Genomic DNA, 13,965 nt, shown 5'->3' on the forward strand with positions numbered 1-13,965 from the left:
GGCCAGGTCACCAGCCCTGAGCAGGGGCCGGGGGAGGAATCCTGCTTTCTCTCGGGAACGTCCTCCTGGTCCGGAGCTGGGCGGAGGGAGAGTCGGACATTTTCCTCGGCCTGTCTCCGGGCAGCTGGCGCGGCCACCTCGCAGGGTTGCTTTAGGGACACGGGACACGAGCGGGTCAAAGACAGAGGGACGGCCTTCACTCCCCTCCCCAGGACCCTTGGGCCAGACTTCCAGCTCTTGGCCACCACTTTCCCGCACGTGAGTCCACATACCCAGGATACGCGATCCCCGCAGGGACACCCCAAGAAGCTGCGCGCGGCTGGGGCACTCCGCGGACCGCTCACTCCCACCCCCGCTGCCCCAGTGCCCTGAGGGGCAGGGGGCGGAGCGGAGGCGGCTGGCGCGGGGCGGGCGCGGGGGCGGCCGGGAGCCGCCCCGGGGGAGGGACTGGGATCCGGCCCAGGCGTCTGGGGCGAGCGGCGGACCGGCTGGGCCCGCGCGCCAGGAGGAAGGAACCTCCGCCACCGCCGCGGCCGCCGCGTGCTCAGCCCGTCCCCGCCCCGCGAGCCCGAGCCTCCAACTAACTCCGCCCGCCGCTCCGCCGCCCGCAGGCTCCGGCTTCCGTCCCGGACAGAGCCCGCGGCCGCGCAGGTTGGTGCCGCGGGGCGCGGGAGGGGGCCCGGGGCGGGGACACGCCGCCTCAGCCCGCTCCGCTTCCCGGGGCAGTTGTGGTTTCCTCCGGGGCTGCCCGGGTCGTGGGGCGGGGGGACTGGAGAGTCCAGCGCCCCGGCCGGAGTAGGTCTTGGGCACTGACCCATCCTCGCGTTCCCCAGAGCTCTCTGTGAGCACCCCTCACCGCCACTACGTCCCTGGCCAGTTTGTTGGAGGTCACCCTTCCCTCCTATCCTTCTCACCTTCTCGCTTCTCCTTGCGCCCTCACCCTGTGGGGTACATTTGTTCGTTCCCCTTGTGCGCCCCCCACTTGGAGAACTCCCCCTGACGTGGGGAAGCCTCCCCGGCCCGCCCCTAGTTTGGGGGACGTGAGCGTCGCCGCGCAGGTAGAGAGCGACTGGAGCAGAGGAGCGCTGGGTGCTGGAGCCCGGGCGGTGCCGGGAAGCGCTGGAAATCCCCTCTCCTCATCTTCCCGTCCCTGCCACGCTCCGCTCTCTTCCTGCCGCTTTGCCAGCCTTAGCATGTAATTTGCGGACGGGCGGCGATCGCCCAGGCAGAATGGAAAGTATACGACACTTGGGATATTAGTTAAGTCTGGGTTCAGTCACCTTTCCATCTGTGCGGCCTTGGGACCCGACCCATCGTGTTGTCATCTGCAAAATGTGTCTGCTCTGCCTGCCGCTGACGGTCGTCGTGAGGATTCTGTGGGACAGCTTAGGGTATTACATGATTTTAATCCGTGGTCTCTTGTCTTGTGGAGCTGCCTGACGACAGGTGCTGTGTTCTATCGTCTGAATTCAGGTCCTTCGGCTGTGATGTGATTATATCTCTCTAGGTGGTTCGACCAGTAACACTGTTGAGCTAAAAGAAACGTGTTCCTAGAGATGGCCATGAAGGTTCAGAGGAGAAATTGTGCCTTTCCCAACACACCCTGTGTTCCAAGCTATGGACATTATGTCTATACCAATGTGATCATAGAAATTCAGACAACAGGAAGATCTTATTGGCTCCAATTTTTGGAAATAAGAACGTGTTTGCTAGAGATGTTTCCCAGTCTTTACAATCACTTTTCCATCCTAGGTGCAAATTTAAATTTGCTTGCTAATTTCAATAATTTAGGAAGGAGACCTATTTTGGTAAGTTCAGACATTTAGTTCAAACAAACAACATGTGATGTATCCTTTGTAAATTTTCAGTTTATAATCACAGGCACAAGAAGTATTGTTAATGCCATTCTAGTTACTTTATGAAAAAAGCAAATAAATAGTCTAAGAAAATCAGCTTTAGATCTGACATTAAATGGCTAAGTCTTGTTCTTCATACATTGCTAATTTAATAGACATTTTCATGAGTTCCTATATGTGCAATGGCACTCCGCTATATGCTTTAAAGATGGAAAAATATAGAATATATTCCTCGCCCTAAAGGGCCTTCTGATCTAACTGAGACCACATAGTTTTATTTCATATTTTTATATGAACATCAAATATGTTCTAATGACTACATATGGCAAGTAGCATGATGTCAAGAATGGATTATCGAAGGCCCTTTAAGATCATTACTTGGTGAATCTACTTAATAGATTGGAACAAATACCAGGTTTGCTACAGCGCTGTTTTCTAAAATAAAATTTCAAATGCTTCTACTTCATCAAATAGAGGTGTGCTTGGAAATAAAAATGAATTCTGTGTTTTTAGAATGAAAGCTTAGAAAAGCATCCTTTACTTGTATAATGTGGTAATCAAATGTTAAAAGCTGTAGACATTCCAATTCTACATTCCACAAGTCAGCAAAATATGGTACCCATGTTTCAATTTTTTCTCAACTCCTTGAGAAAGGAAATTATAATGGCCAGAAAAATATATAGAGATTGAACAATTTTATTAGGCTGGAACTTGGACACTTAAAGGCCTTGTGGGCCCTCAATCGACTCTGGAGAGTTGACTTAAAAAGTTACAAGACTTAACGTTTTGTTTGTTTTTAAAACCATTTCATTTTGATTTGGCTTGATGCAAAGGATGAGCAAGAATTCCACCTGGAAAAGATTGGTCAGAGTTCTTAAATAAAGAATCCTACTTAACAAAGAACCCTTCCTGACTAGGTTTTATTTCTCGCGAACCAATGACATCTCTGATTATTTACCTCTCCTGGGAAGTATTTACTCATCTGCTGGCTATGTGTGGAATTTCCTAGGCTTTGCGTACCAGTCCTGGGCTGTGCGAATTTTGATTCAACTTGAGCAATAAGGTATTGCAGGCTGAGAGGCAGCCTGAGGGACTTAGTGTTAACTTTACACTTGGCCTTATTGCTCTGTACCTTTGTTTTCCTATTTGTGAAATGAAGTTGAGGATCCTTGCCACTGCCCTGAAAACTGTGTAGTTTGGTAAAATAGTCGTGAATATTGAGCAGAAAGCTGCTTGTGTGTGTAAGAACTTTCTTTACGCCTTTAACTCTTTCAGTTCATAAGAGCTAATTATTAAAACCACATACAAATAGCTCAACAGACAGGCTGTGAATAAAGTTGGTGGTGGTTTCATGTGCTCTCAGATATATACTGGGAGATGTTTTGGTCATTTTGTTTTTCCTACAGTCTACTGTACTGTTGTGGAGGATAAGACCTTCATCTTATCCAAGATCGAATAGCTAGTTAGTGGCAGCTATAATTCTGATTACCTGAAAGATAGTTCTATGGTTTCTGCTTACCCTGTGTGGTCTCGTATCATCCAGGGCACAGTAAAAAAATCTCTGTTTGTAAGTTGTGTATGGTTAAGAATTTTAATTTGGGCCTGGGTTTGAGTCCTGCGCAGGCATTTACTAGTCATGTGACCTTGGGTAAGGTAGTTAACCTCCAGATCCTTAGTTTTCTCATCTCCAAAATAGGGATAATGGAAGTACTTACCTCAAAGAACTGTTGTAAGCATTAAATGGGCTAATCTATGTGAATTGCTTACTTAGCACGTCGCCTGTTATTTAGCACATAGCTACTACTCTACTACTCAAGTAGACATTTTAGTTTCTTGTGGGGGAAGGAATGGGTTTCAAAGGTCTCAATTTTAAAAATAAATATACAAGCACCCTTCAAAAAGTTGGGGAAAAATAGAATGAAAAGATAATACGAATCTTTCCATGAATTTTTGAAGATGTATAAAAATATAAATATGTATTCCACACCCTCCCTCCCAAAATATTTTAAAGTAGCCATTTGTCAGCTAACTTGTTTCATTTATTTATTCAACAAGTGTTTATTGACATTCTACTATGTGTTTGGCTTTTTCCTAGGCATCAGTGTATAATAGTGTACAGGAGAGTCATAGTCACCCTTTTAAGACCTAAAAGGCTAGGGAGGATGCCCATTTGAAAACAGAAAATTATAACATCGTGTGATTGGTGCCATGATGAAATAGTACAGAAAACCACAAGATGTGATGGGATGACAGGGTCCTGGGGGGGGCCACAGTGCATCTTCTCATCCTAATTAGGTTGTTGGTAGTTGGGGAAAACTTCTTGGAGGACTAGAAAACACTAAGACCTGAAGCATGAGTGGTAGGTAGCAGAAGAAGCAGGAGGGTTGAAGAATGTTCCAGACCGAGGGGAACAGAACATGATGCATTAGACTGGAAGTTAGGCAGATAATGTAAAAGAATAAATAAATGATAGCAGAAGAGAGAGGTGTGGCAACCTGGAGAATCCAGGCTTTGTCTAAAGGGAGTAGTAGACGCTCACCTTCAGCCAGTGTTGTCAGGTTGGGATGCAGGCCAAGTGTTGCCAGATGCCTTGATTTTTTAAGAGGAGCTTAAAATTCATATTTTGTAAATATTAAATCTCCCAAAATATGAAATGGCCCAAATTCCTTTTAAACGATTGTGTGGGTCAAACCAGACAAATCTATAGTTGGGACTAAAGCCAGGGCTACCATTTTATGATCTCTGCATTTATGGAAATGAAAGTTTAGTGTGACTAAATCAATGAATTTTAGAAGGAGAAGGAAGGGAAATGCCACAGAGGCAACGCCACATCAGTCAGGGCCTTGTGGAACTTTCTATGGAGTGTTTGCTTAATCCTAAGGGCAGTGGATGACGTGGAAGACTGGAACAAGAGTGACATGATTAGATTTCTGTTACAAGGTACATTCTGGCTACTATATGGAAAATGTCTGGCAGGAGGCAGTAGTGGAAGCAGGACAACCAATTGGAAGCTTGCAGTGGTCCTACTGAGAAATAAGTGGCTAAAAGTAGGGTGTTCAAGCAGAATGGAGAGAGATGGTAAATTTCAGAGTTATGTATGATATATCTTGACTGCTGGGAGATAATTCTCCATTAGTCACTCAGATTTTGGATGTGTTGTGAGCAAGTGCACCTACTGCTTCCATTCCAGACTATCTTCTCAAGGTCATTTGTATAGTAGATAGCCTTGGAAGACAGAGGTAGTCTCTCCCTCTCGAGCAAACAGCAGGTAGGCTTACTGTTCAGTATAAAAGATTCAAGTACTCTAAACTTAGGGTTCCCCTCCTGTAATGCAAATCATTGGGTGTATAGTGTCACCTGCCCTCTTTACATCATACTGTGGGAATTGAGTTTCAGGGAACTGGCAAAATTATGCTGATACTTCTGCTATTGCTACTGCTTTTTCTGTGAGTAATATAGTCCTTTATATCTGGCCCCAGGATCTTGTGTCTTCTCCCAGTATCCATGAAACTATGGCATGCTAATTTGTTAGCTTGCAAGTAGGGTAAAATCTCAGACTGTATACTATACTTGAGAGCCACTAGCCACATTGTCTGTTTAAATTTGTCTAAGTTAATTAAAATGAAGTAGGATTTTAAAAGGTAATTCCTCAGTCACACTAGCCACATTTCAAGTCTTTAAATCCACATGTGGCTAGTGGCTACAGTATTGGGCAGAGCAATTATAGAACATTTCCATCATTGCAGAAAGTTCTATTGGATATTGTTGGTTTAAAGCTTCAGTTTTTTTGTGTTGGGGAGTGAATGGAGGCAGTAGAAGTTGCTGATTTTGACAGCATAAAAATGATAGTGGTTTTTGTGTTAGGTTCATAGGAGTTCCTTTTTAATGAGGAAATATTTCAATTTAGATAACCTATACAGAACTTAGTTCAGGCCCGTTGGGGAAAAAAAGAGTAGAAAATTATCTACAATGTAAATTTGGAGACTGAGCAGGCTGGGGCCATGAGGCAGCAGAAATTCTACATATAAATAACATTACAATAGCATTAAATCATGTGTGACTGTGCAATTAGGATCTGTACCCAAAGGAGCTTGAAGTTCTGAGCATTGTCTTGAGCTTCATCTACTAGCCATGCTTAACATGAAAGGATATGAGCCACACATAGGCAGCGAGTTTCTGGAACATAGCCAGTCCAGCAGCACCCAGACAGTGCCTGCTGCAACCCAGCTGGTCCTACCTGAACTCACATGAATGAGGGAGGACAGGAATAAGATTTCAGAAGGCTCCTGTTCAGGGAGTTTAAGCGGACAGCCCATCAGATAGGAAAAGTTCATTTTGAAGAGGGCATGGACCACAAGTACTGGGAAGTAAAAGCACAAAGAATGATAGGCCCAGCCAACAGCAGCTGCAGCCACAAAAGACAATTTTTACCTGATGACTGCTGGTCATGTACAGCATAAGCAAAACAAAGCACAGTGGTAGAAATAAATAAAAGTAAAGGCTGAGGCCCTTATGGGAAAATCATACCATCACCATGGCTAAAAACACACTGTCATAAATTTCAGATATTCAGAATTTCATTTACCTATGCCAAAAGAAGTTTGCTTTAAAGTAGTGCTTATTTGTTGTGCAGTAAAATTGTCCTTATATGAAGACTCATTCAAACTTTTAAAAATCTGAGTTTCATAATATTTTAAAAATTGAATTTATTATTTTAAGCATTTACGTACATAACCCAGAACCTGCTAAGGATGTCCTCTTTTAGAATTCTTTTGAGGGAAGCTTTTTATAAAGAGATAAGTTAATTTCAAAGTAGCATGATAACTGTTTGCATGTAACTGGAGGCATCTATAGTGTCTAAGGAAAACTTTTGTGTAGATTATGCATATACCTCTTGTTTACATTACTAATTGCATCAACAAATCCTTATCTTTATAGATACTCCTCAAGTTTCAGTTTTCTCCAATTTCTGGGAGAGCAAAGGTCATGTGTTATTGGGGTTTCTACAAATGTAGAGTGTCTTGCATAAAGCAGGCATTTGTTAGTGAGGTTTTACTCCATTTAGTTTTTAAGTGCAGCTTTGTTAAATGTCTTTTTTTTTTTTTTTTAATTGTGAGTTTTAAAATCTTATTTCTGTAGGGATGGAGAAGGCTGGTTATCTTTCCTCCAGTCCCCCTTCCTCCGTCCCTCAAATGTGGTAAAGTCAGTTGTTCAATGTGCTTTCATTTTTCCTCTCTATTTTATTTGTCACAGTTCTCACCCATGCTTCAGGCTTGTATTTCCTTGTGCCTCCATTTTCTTCATATAAGCAGCATGAAATTGGAAATCATCAGTGTCTGTTGTCTGTCTGAAGATCTAAATTTTCACCAGTTTCATGCAGTCCTTTGTCAGGCAGGGTGTGGTAAGTCATCTTTGGAAAACCAATTCCAGTAAAACTGGAGTATGTTGTTGAAACTGTCAGTGTGCTGTCCTCAGAAACAAAACCAGGAGACTGGCTGTTTATTGCATGAGTCACTGATGAGTTCAAGTGAAAGGAAGTGATATTAGATTATTTTTCATACCCATCAGTGTTACATCTTATTTTAAAAGAAGACTGAAATAAATGAAAAAGAGTAAACTAATAAGTTCTTCCTTTCCCTCCAGAGAATTTAGAATTATTATGTAGATTCTAGTGTTTTGGGAATACAGCAGCAACAATGAAGGTTAAAAATTAGACCTTGTCCTTTAACCCGTGATATCTTGCAGTACTCAGAACTTTTTAGTGGATCCGTTTCCTCAAGCTGCACACGAGTAACTTTAATCAGGAGCAAAGTGGGTTCTTTCTATTATATGCCATTTTCTTCATGGCCCCTGTCTCACTTCGCTATTACTGTATGCCTAATCGACCACAGTGAAATGTCTTTAAAACATTTGCCAAGGAAAACTAAGGACTTTTTGGAGAATTTTTATAGTGGAAAATGTGAAGGAGAGGAAAGTTTGCATGGTTTCTCTGCATAGATATGTATTTCCAGAACAGACTGATGAGTCAAAGATCTGTTAATAAGATATGTAAATGTCACCTTTTACCCAGTTACTTTCACTACCTAAGTCATAACTGTGTGGTTTCAGAAAATTGTTTGAACTGGTTCTTGTCTGGTTCCTTAATGAAAGATTCTCTTAATCCTATTATTATCCAGTCAGTAGTCAGCGCTGTTTCATAGTTGGCTTTGTCCTGGGTTACCCCCTCTCCTGTTTTCTAGCGGCTGATCATCATATTACAGATTTTAACTAATATCTTTGCCTTTAGCTTCACTTCAATATCTGTGGAAAGTTTTTATATGTGTGTATGTGGCATTGACTTCTACCTCTTTGGTTTCCAATAGTGTCTTCTTTCATTTTGTTGACCTAAGAAGAAACTGAGATCAAATACTTATAGCAAGGATTTATTGAGCCAATATGACGATTCCAGTCAGGGAGACACATAGATCAGGTAGCCCTGAAAATGTGTTCCAAAAAGAGTTAGCAGAGCTTAACATTATATAATCACAAGAAGGTAGAAGGGTCGAAGGAGAGAGGGAATGACAGTTCTGCCTAATTACTTCATCAGGCTTTCTATTGGTAGTATATGATATGTAGATTTGGGATTCTTACTAGGTTACATCCTACATGAAGGGATCTAGGGTAAGGGTATTAAGAAGTATTCTAGGTTATTTTAGGCTTTCTGGCCCTATTATGGTTGCTTCTACATAAAATGGTCTTATGATAACATTTTCCAGAACAGGTGGATGTGATTACTGACCTATCCCAGATCTTCCAAGGCACTATAATTTAGCTGACCTGGTCAGAATGGATTCTTTTGGTTATCAGCGTATTCAATGAATATTTATTCGGTGTCAGCCATGTACCAAGCACTATTCTTGACCCGGGAGATCTGATAGTGAAACAAATTCATGATCTGTGCTAATGTGTAGTGAACAGTCCAGGAGACAGACAATCATTAACTAAGTGTGCACACACACACACACTCCCCAACTAATGATTATATATTTACAAACACAGGTAAATGCTCTGAATAGAGCAGTATGGTTGTGTGGGCTTACATAATAGGAACCTGAGGAAGTGACATTTGATTGATATCTGAAGTGTGAGTAGGATAATTTGAGAGAAGGCAGGAAGAAGAGTGTTCCAGAAGACAGGGAACTATCATTGGGCAGAGGACATGTAATGGAAGGGAACAGGGGGAAATCAGGTAACTGAGGAGAATCAAGGGGACAGTGGAGCAATATGGGGCTGGACACCTAGGCTGGGGCCAGACCACGCAGGGTCTTGCTGGCTATGTAGAGAATTTGAACAGTGGAGAGTGTTTTAAGTAGGGACTGGTGACTTGAGGTGATTTGTGTTTTGATAGGATCATCTGTGGGGGAATGAATTGGAGGGGGCCTGAATATCAGTGGGGAGGAGTTGGGTGGCTGCTGCATTAATCCAAGTAGAAATGACAGGATGTACTAGATGGTGGTGGATACTGGGAAGTAGCAGTGAAGATGGATAAAAAGCATTTTAGGGGATACCACCAATTGAACTTGGGAATAAGATGGGATTTTTTAAAATTTATTCAACAAATACTTTGTGAGCCCTACTTTATGTCAGGCTCTGCGCCAGGTGACTCTAGGAATAAAACTGTGAACAGGACACAAAACATCCCTATAGTCATGGAGCTTGCATATTAATAGGAGTGGCAGATAATCATTAAGTAAAAAAATAAATATAATGTCAGATAATAATAAGACCTATGAATAAAAATGAAGTAGTATAAGGGAATGGAGAATGATAGGGGAGAATCCTCTTATATAGGACAGTCAAAAAAGACCCTTCTGAAGCGGTAGCATCTGAGCAAAGACCCCAGTGAAGTGGGAGAGCTAACCACACAGTGATCCTCTACCAAGCAGAGGGAGCAAGTACAAGATCCTGAGGCTGGAACAAGAGGAGCCCTGCGCTCCACCAAAGAACACCAGTAAAGCCAATATGTCTAGAACTGGGGCAGTGAGCAAAAAAGGGTGTTGAGGATTTCTTGCTGGTATCTAAAACTTAAAGCATCTAATTAGAGTCATTATTTTCTCTTCAGTTCCAACCAGTTTTTCAAAGCCACACATTGTACCAGCAACAGTCCCAGGTTGTTCTGCCACTAAACTGGTTTTAACACAGTTACTAAAATGGCTTCCATCTTCACATCAAACCTTGCTCAAAAACTGACTGTGGTAAGTACATGTCCATCCTGTCAGTGATGACTGTTTCATCTGCTCAGCTGAAGGGCCCCTTCCTTATTTCAGCCCATTTCCCATCATACCCTCTCTGGGCTTCTCAATTAGGCAACTGAAAACCTTCCTTCGGTGTTTGTTTAGGCCTTCCACATAATTTATTCTTTTTTTCCTTGGCATTGCATTTATTCGTCATGATACCTCTTTTCTTTCTATCAGCCTATTTCCATCTCTTCCTTCAAGGCCTGGTTCACAAGTTATGGGTTGCTTTTTCTACCAGTTTCTTCTGATTTATTCCATCTTGACGGGGTCACTGAGCCGCTCAACCTACTCGGTCTGTGTGATATTATTTTTGTCATTCTTTCTTGAGTCATTTGAAGAGGCACTGCTTTTAAAGTACCACCACTGTTCCAAGTAAAAATATGTATGATTTTATCTTTTTAGAAAAGATTTGGCACCAATACTTGTTCTGCCATGTATACATGTGACATTGGCCAAAATGTTCACTTCTCTGAGTTTCAGGTTCCTTGTCAATAAGATGAAGATAATAAGCCTCCCCTATTCATTCATAGTGTAGTTTTAAGGAGTAAATGAAGTAAAACACATGAAATGTGTTTTAAGCAAATGTAGACATTATTTTTAATATTTTACCTGGGTGTATTTCATATTCCCACCTAAATTGCAGGTTTTCACCCCATTTCCCACAGTGGGGAGTCATATGTGTGCCACAGGAATTGTAAGGCTTCTGGTGCTTCCAGCCACATTATGCAAGGTTGGGACGATTCCATCTGCAGCATGTATATTGGTTTCCTGGGGCTGCTGTAACAAAGTGCCACAAACTGGGTGGCTTGAACAATAGAAATGTATTGTCTCATAGTTCTGGGGGCTAGGCGTCTGAGATCAGTGCACTGGCAGGGTTGGTTCCTTCTGAGGGCAGTGAGGAAGAATCTGTTCCACTTCTCTCTCCTGCCTTTAGCCTCTGGCATTCCTACGCCTGGTAGGTGGCATTCTCTTTGTGTCTTCATATCGTCTTTCCTGTCTCTGCATGTCTGACTCTGTGTCCAAATTTCCCCTTTTTATAAGGGCACAGCCATATTGGATTATGGCTCATCCTAATGACCTCATCTTAACATGATCATCTGCAAAGACCCTATTTCCAAATAAAGCCACATTCACAGGTATTGGGAGTTAAGACTTGAATGTCTTTTGCAGGGGCGTAATTCCACCCATATCAGCATGATGCAATACATATACAAGAAAGGGTGATCACAAACATGGTGAATTAGTTCTGTGTTACTAAAATGATTCATAGAGGAGATGAATTAGGTACGGAAGAGCTAATTTTCTGTATGATATGGGGCAAAATAATGAAATACTTAATAGAGGTTACATATGAGATTCTGAATGGTCATATATACTCATTGTAGAGTTCTGCAAGTCCTGTTAATTTTAATTGGTTTAAATTAGAGTAGAGAACACCAGCCAAGAGAAGGAACAAAAGAACCCATGAATTTTTCTTCCAAGTTTTTTTTTTTTTTTTTTGTCTTTTTAGGTGACCGGCACTCAGCCAGTGAGTGCACCGGCCATTCTTATATAGGATCCGAACCCGCGGCGGGAGCATCGCCGCGCTCCCAGCGCTGCACTCTCCCGAGTGCGCCACGGGCTCGGCCCCCAAGTTTTAATAGTACATTCAGTTATTGTACTAATGTCAATGGAAAAAAATGTAATTCCTGTGCTTATTTGTATAATCTTTATGCGGACTTTTTTTGTGTGAATTATTTTATTGCTTCAATTAGTTTTTTGGCCAACCATGCTTCTCTTTGACACTTTGGAAAGCCATGTGTGGTTCTGTGACACAGACTGACCCCTCTCTGCTAAACACCCGTAAGAGTCTTTGATTTTTATCTTATTAGATTAGATGCCCTAGCCTTGGTTGATAAAAACACATTTTTCTCTTAGACTTAAAAATATTATTGCTAGCATATATTTTTTTCTCAGCACTTTTTTTTTTTTTTAAATTATTTTTTGATAGTACAGGGAAGACTTTGATGCATTTTGACCTGTTGACACTGGAGAATATAGAAGTGCATCTCTTATGGAGTTTTATCCAGATTTGGCAGTAAGTTGTACCATTTTATCTGGTGAGCCTGCGTTAATCTTCAAATGGTCTCTCATTCTGGCGGTAGGACAGCCTTTGCTTGACATTGAGGAAAGAACCTGAAGCTGGTGTGCTGTTTCCTTGTGAACCTGGCTGACCAGTTTAAAAGTTTAGCCATGTTTTATTTTCTAACAGACTGGCACATAGATCACATCAGAGAAGCCTACTGTAAAAAGTCATTCAGATTTAGTGAATAGAAATTGAATACTTGACCTTTACCTACAAAAGTGGCTGTTTTGTTGTCAACCAGAAAGGCTTTCTTAGTGTGTAGCTCCTACATTTCAAATAGCTATGTGGTAGAGAAGGTTTTTAATTTCTGCGCTTTCGTTAATTTGCTTCGTTATTATTGCTACATCAAGATTTTCACTAAAGAAAACACAATCATAGTTGTTTATTTCTGCTAATGTTATTTTGTAAAAAGAATTTTAAAGAAAAAGACAATGAATTTCATATTTCACTGCTGTTGTAGAAATAAATTTCCTCTTAGTATTCTATCAAGTAGATGTTACCTGGAGAATAACCGTTTTGATCTTAATCTTTCAAACCTAACAGAACACCCTCTTTCTGAAACTGCAGAGGAGTGAAAGAGTTATATGGAAAGGATAACATAATGACCAAGAGATTAAATTTGTTTCTACCTTAATCTTCATCACTCTTTCTTGTTCTTAAGTTTTGACTTAAATATTTTCCCTTCTACATGTAAATACCAGAAGGTCAAAACAGTGATTGAAGTGATAATATCAACCATAAAATGTGTTGAAGGAAAAGGTGTTGGGTAGAGAATTTTGTGGACTGGGGAAGGGGCAGGTGGGGGGCGAGTGTTAAGTGGTGGGAGGGACATTTTAAAGAAGTGTGTTTGTTCCTAGAGCCAGGAAAGATCCTGTGTCTGGCCATTTTAAGTGTTCTTTTTGTTGTTTTTGTTTTTGCAATCATCCATTGTTGTTCCAAGTTAAAATATTTGTATATATATATTCTTTCTCCCTAGATCATGAGGCTAAAGTCACACCTGGGACCATCTGGTATTTTGTGTAATCTTGGCTTCCAGTAGAGTCTTTGACCTTGTGGGTGCTCAGCCATTTTGCCCTATGCCTATTGACTTACTCTAGCATTTTAAACTACAGGAAAACAGAGAGAGGAAGGACTGGGAGAGAGACCTTTCAGAATCTGGAGAAGAAGAGTAAATTGATGTTTACACTGCTGTTGGCTAGACTTTTGATACCGATACCATTTCTCTTATTTGATGAATTCTCTCCTTTCTTCTTGGGATACAAATATAAAATATATATATGCTTGAAAACTACAGGGGCTTTTTTGAGGTGGTAAAGGGTATGGACTCGAGACTCAGACTGCCTTGGGTTCAAACCCCAGGTCCAACATTTACCAGTTGTGTGACTTTAGACAAGTGACTTAGCCTTCTGAAGGCAGTTTCCTCATCTCTGAAATCAAATAATAATACTTAATTAATAACAGCTAGCTCTTATGGTATTTATCATGTGCCAGACACTGTTCTAAGCATGTCACATGTTTTTAACACATTTAATTCTTACAACCACCCTGTGAGGTAGATACTGTTATTATCTCCATTTACAAACCCACAGAGGTTAAAGTAATTTGCCCAAGGTCACAGATGTACTAAGTGGTGGGTCCAGGATTTGAATCCACAAATTCTGACCTGGGGGCCTGTGTCACTCTGGAAAGCTTATGTGGGAATAAATGT

At 41.6% G+C, this 13,965-nt stretch overlaps 1 protein-coding gene across 12 annotated transcripts in view; it reads left to right on the plus strand.

The window, feature by feature from the left end:
* The first annotated feature begins 475 nt into the window (after window positions 1-475).
* Window positions 476-13,965, plus strand: part of PAM (peptidylglycine alpha-amidating monooxygenase) — a 282,338-nt gene continuing 268,848 nt past the window's right edge. For all 12 annotated transcript variants that reach the window (XM_063087956.1, XM_063087955.1, XM_063087961.1 and 9 more), the window contains exon 1: window positions 476-651. The gene's annotated coding sequence lies outside the window, so the exon portion shown is untranslated. The remainder of the gene's footprint in view (window positions 652-13,965) is intronic.

This window comes from Cynocephalus volans, chromosome 2 (genome assembly GCF_027409185.1).
Source record: "Cynocephalus volans isolate mCynVol1 chromosome 2, mCynVol1.pri, whole genome shotgun sequence".
Classification (NCBI taxonomy): domain Eukaryota; kingdom Metazoa; phylum Chordata; class Mammalia; order Dermoptera; family Cynocephalidae; genus Cynocephalus; species Cynocephalus volans.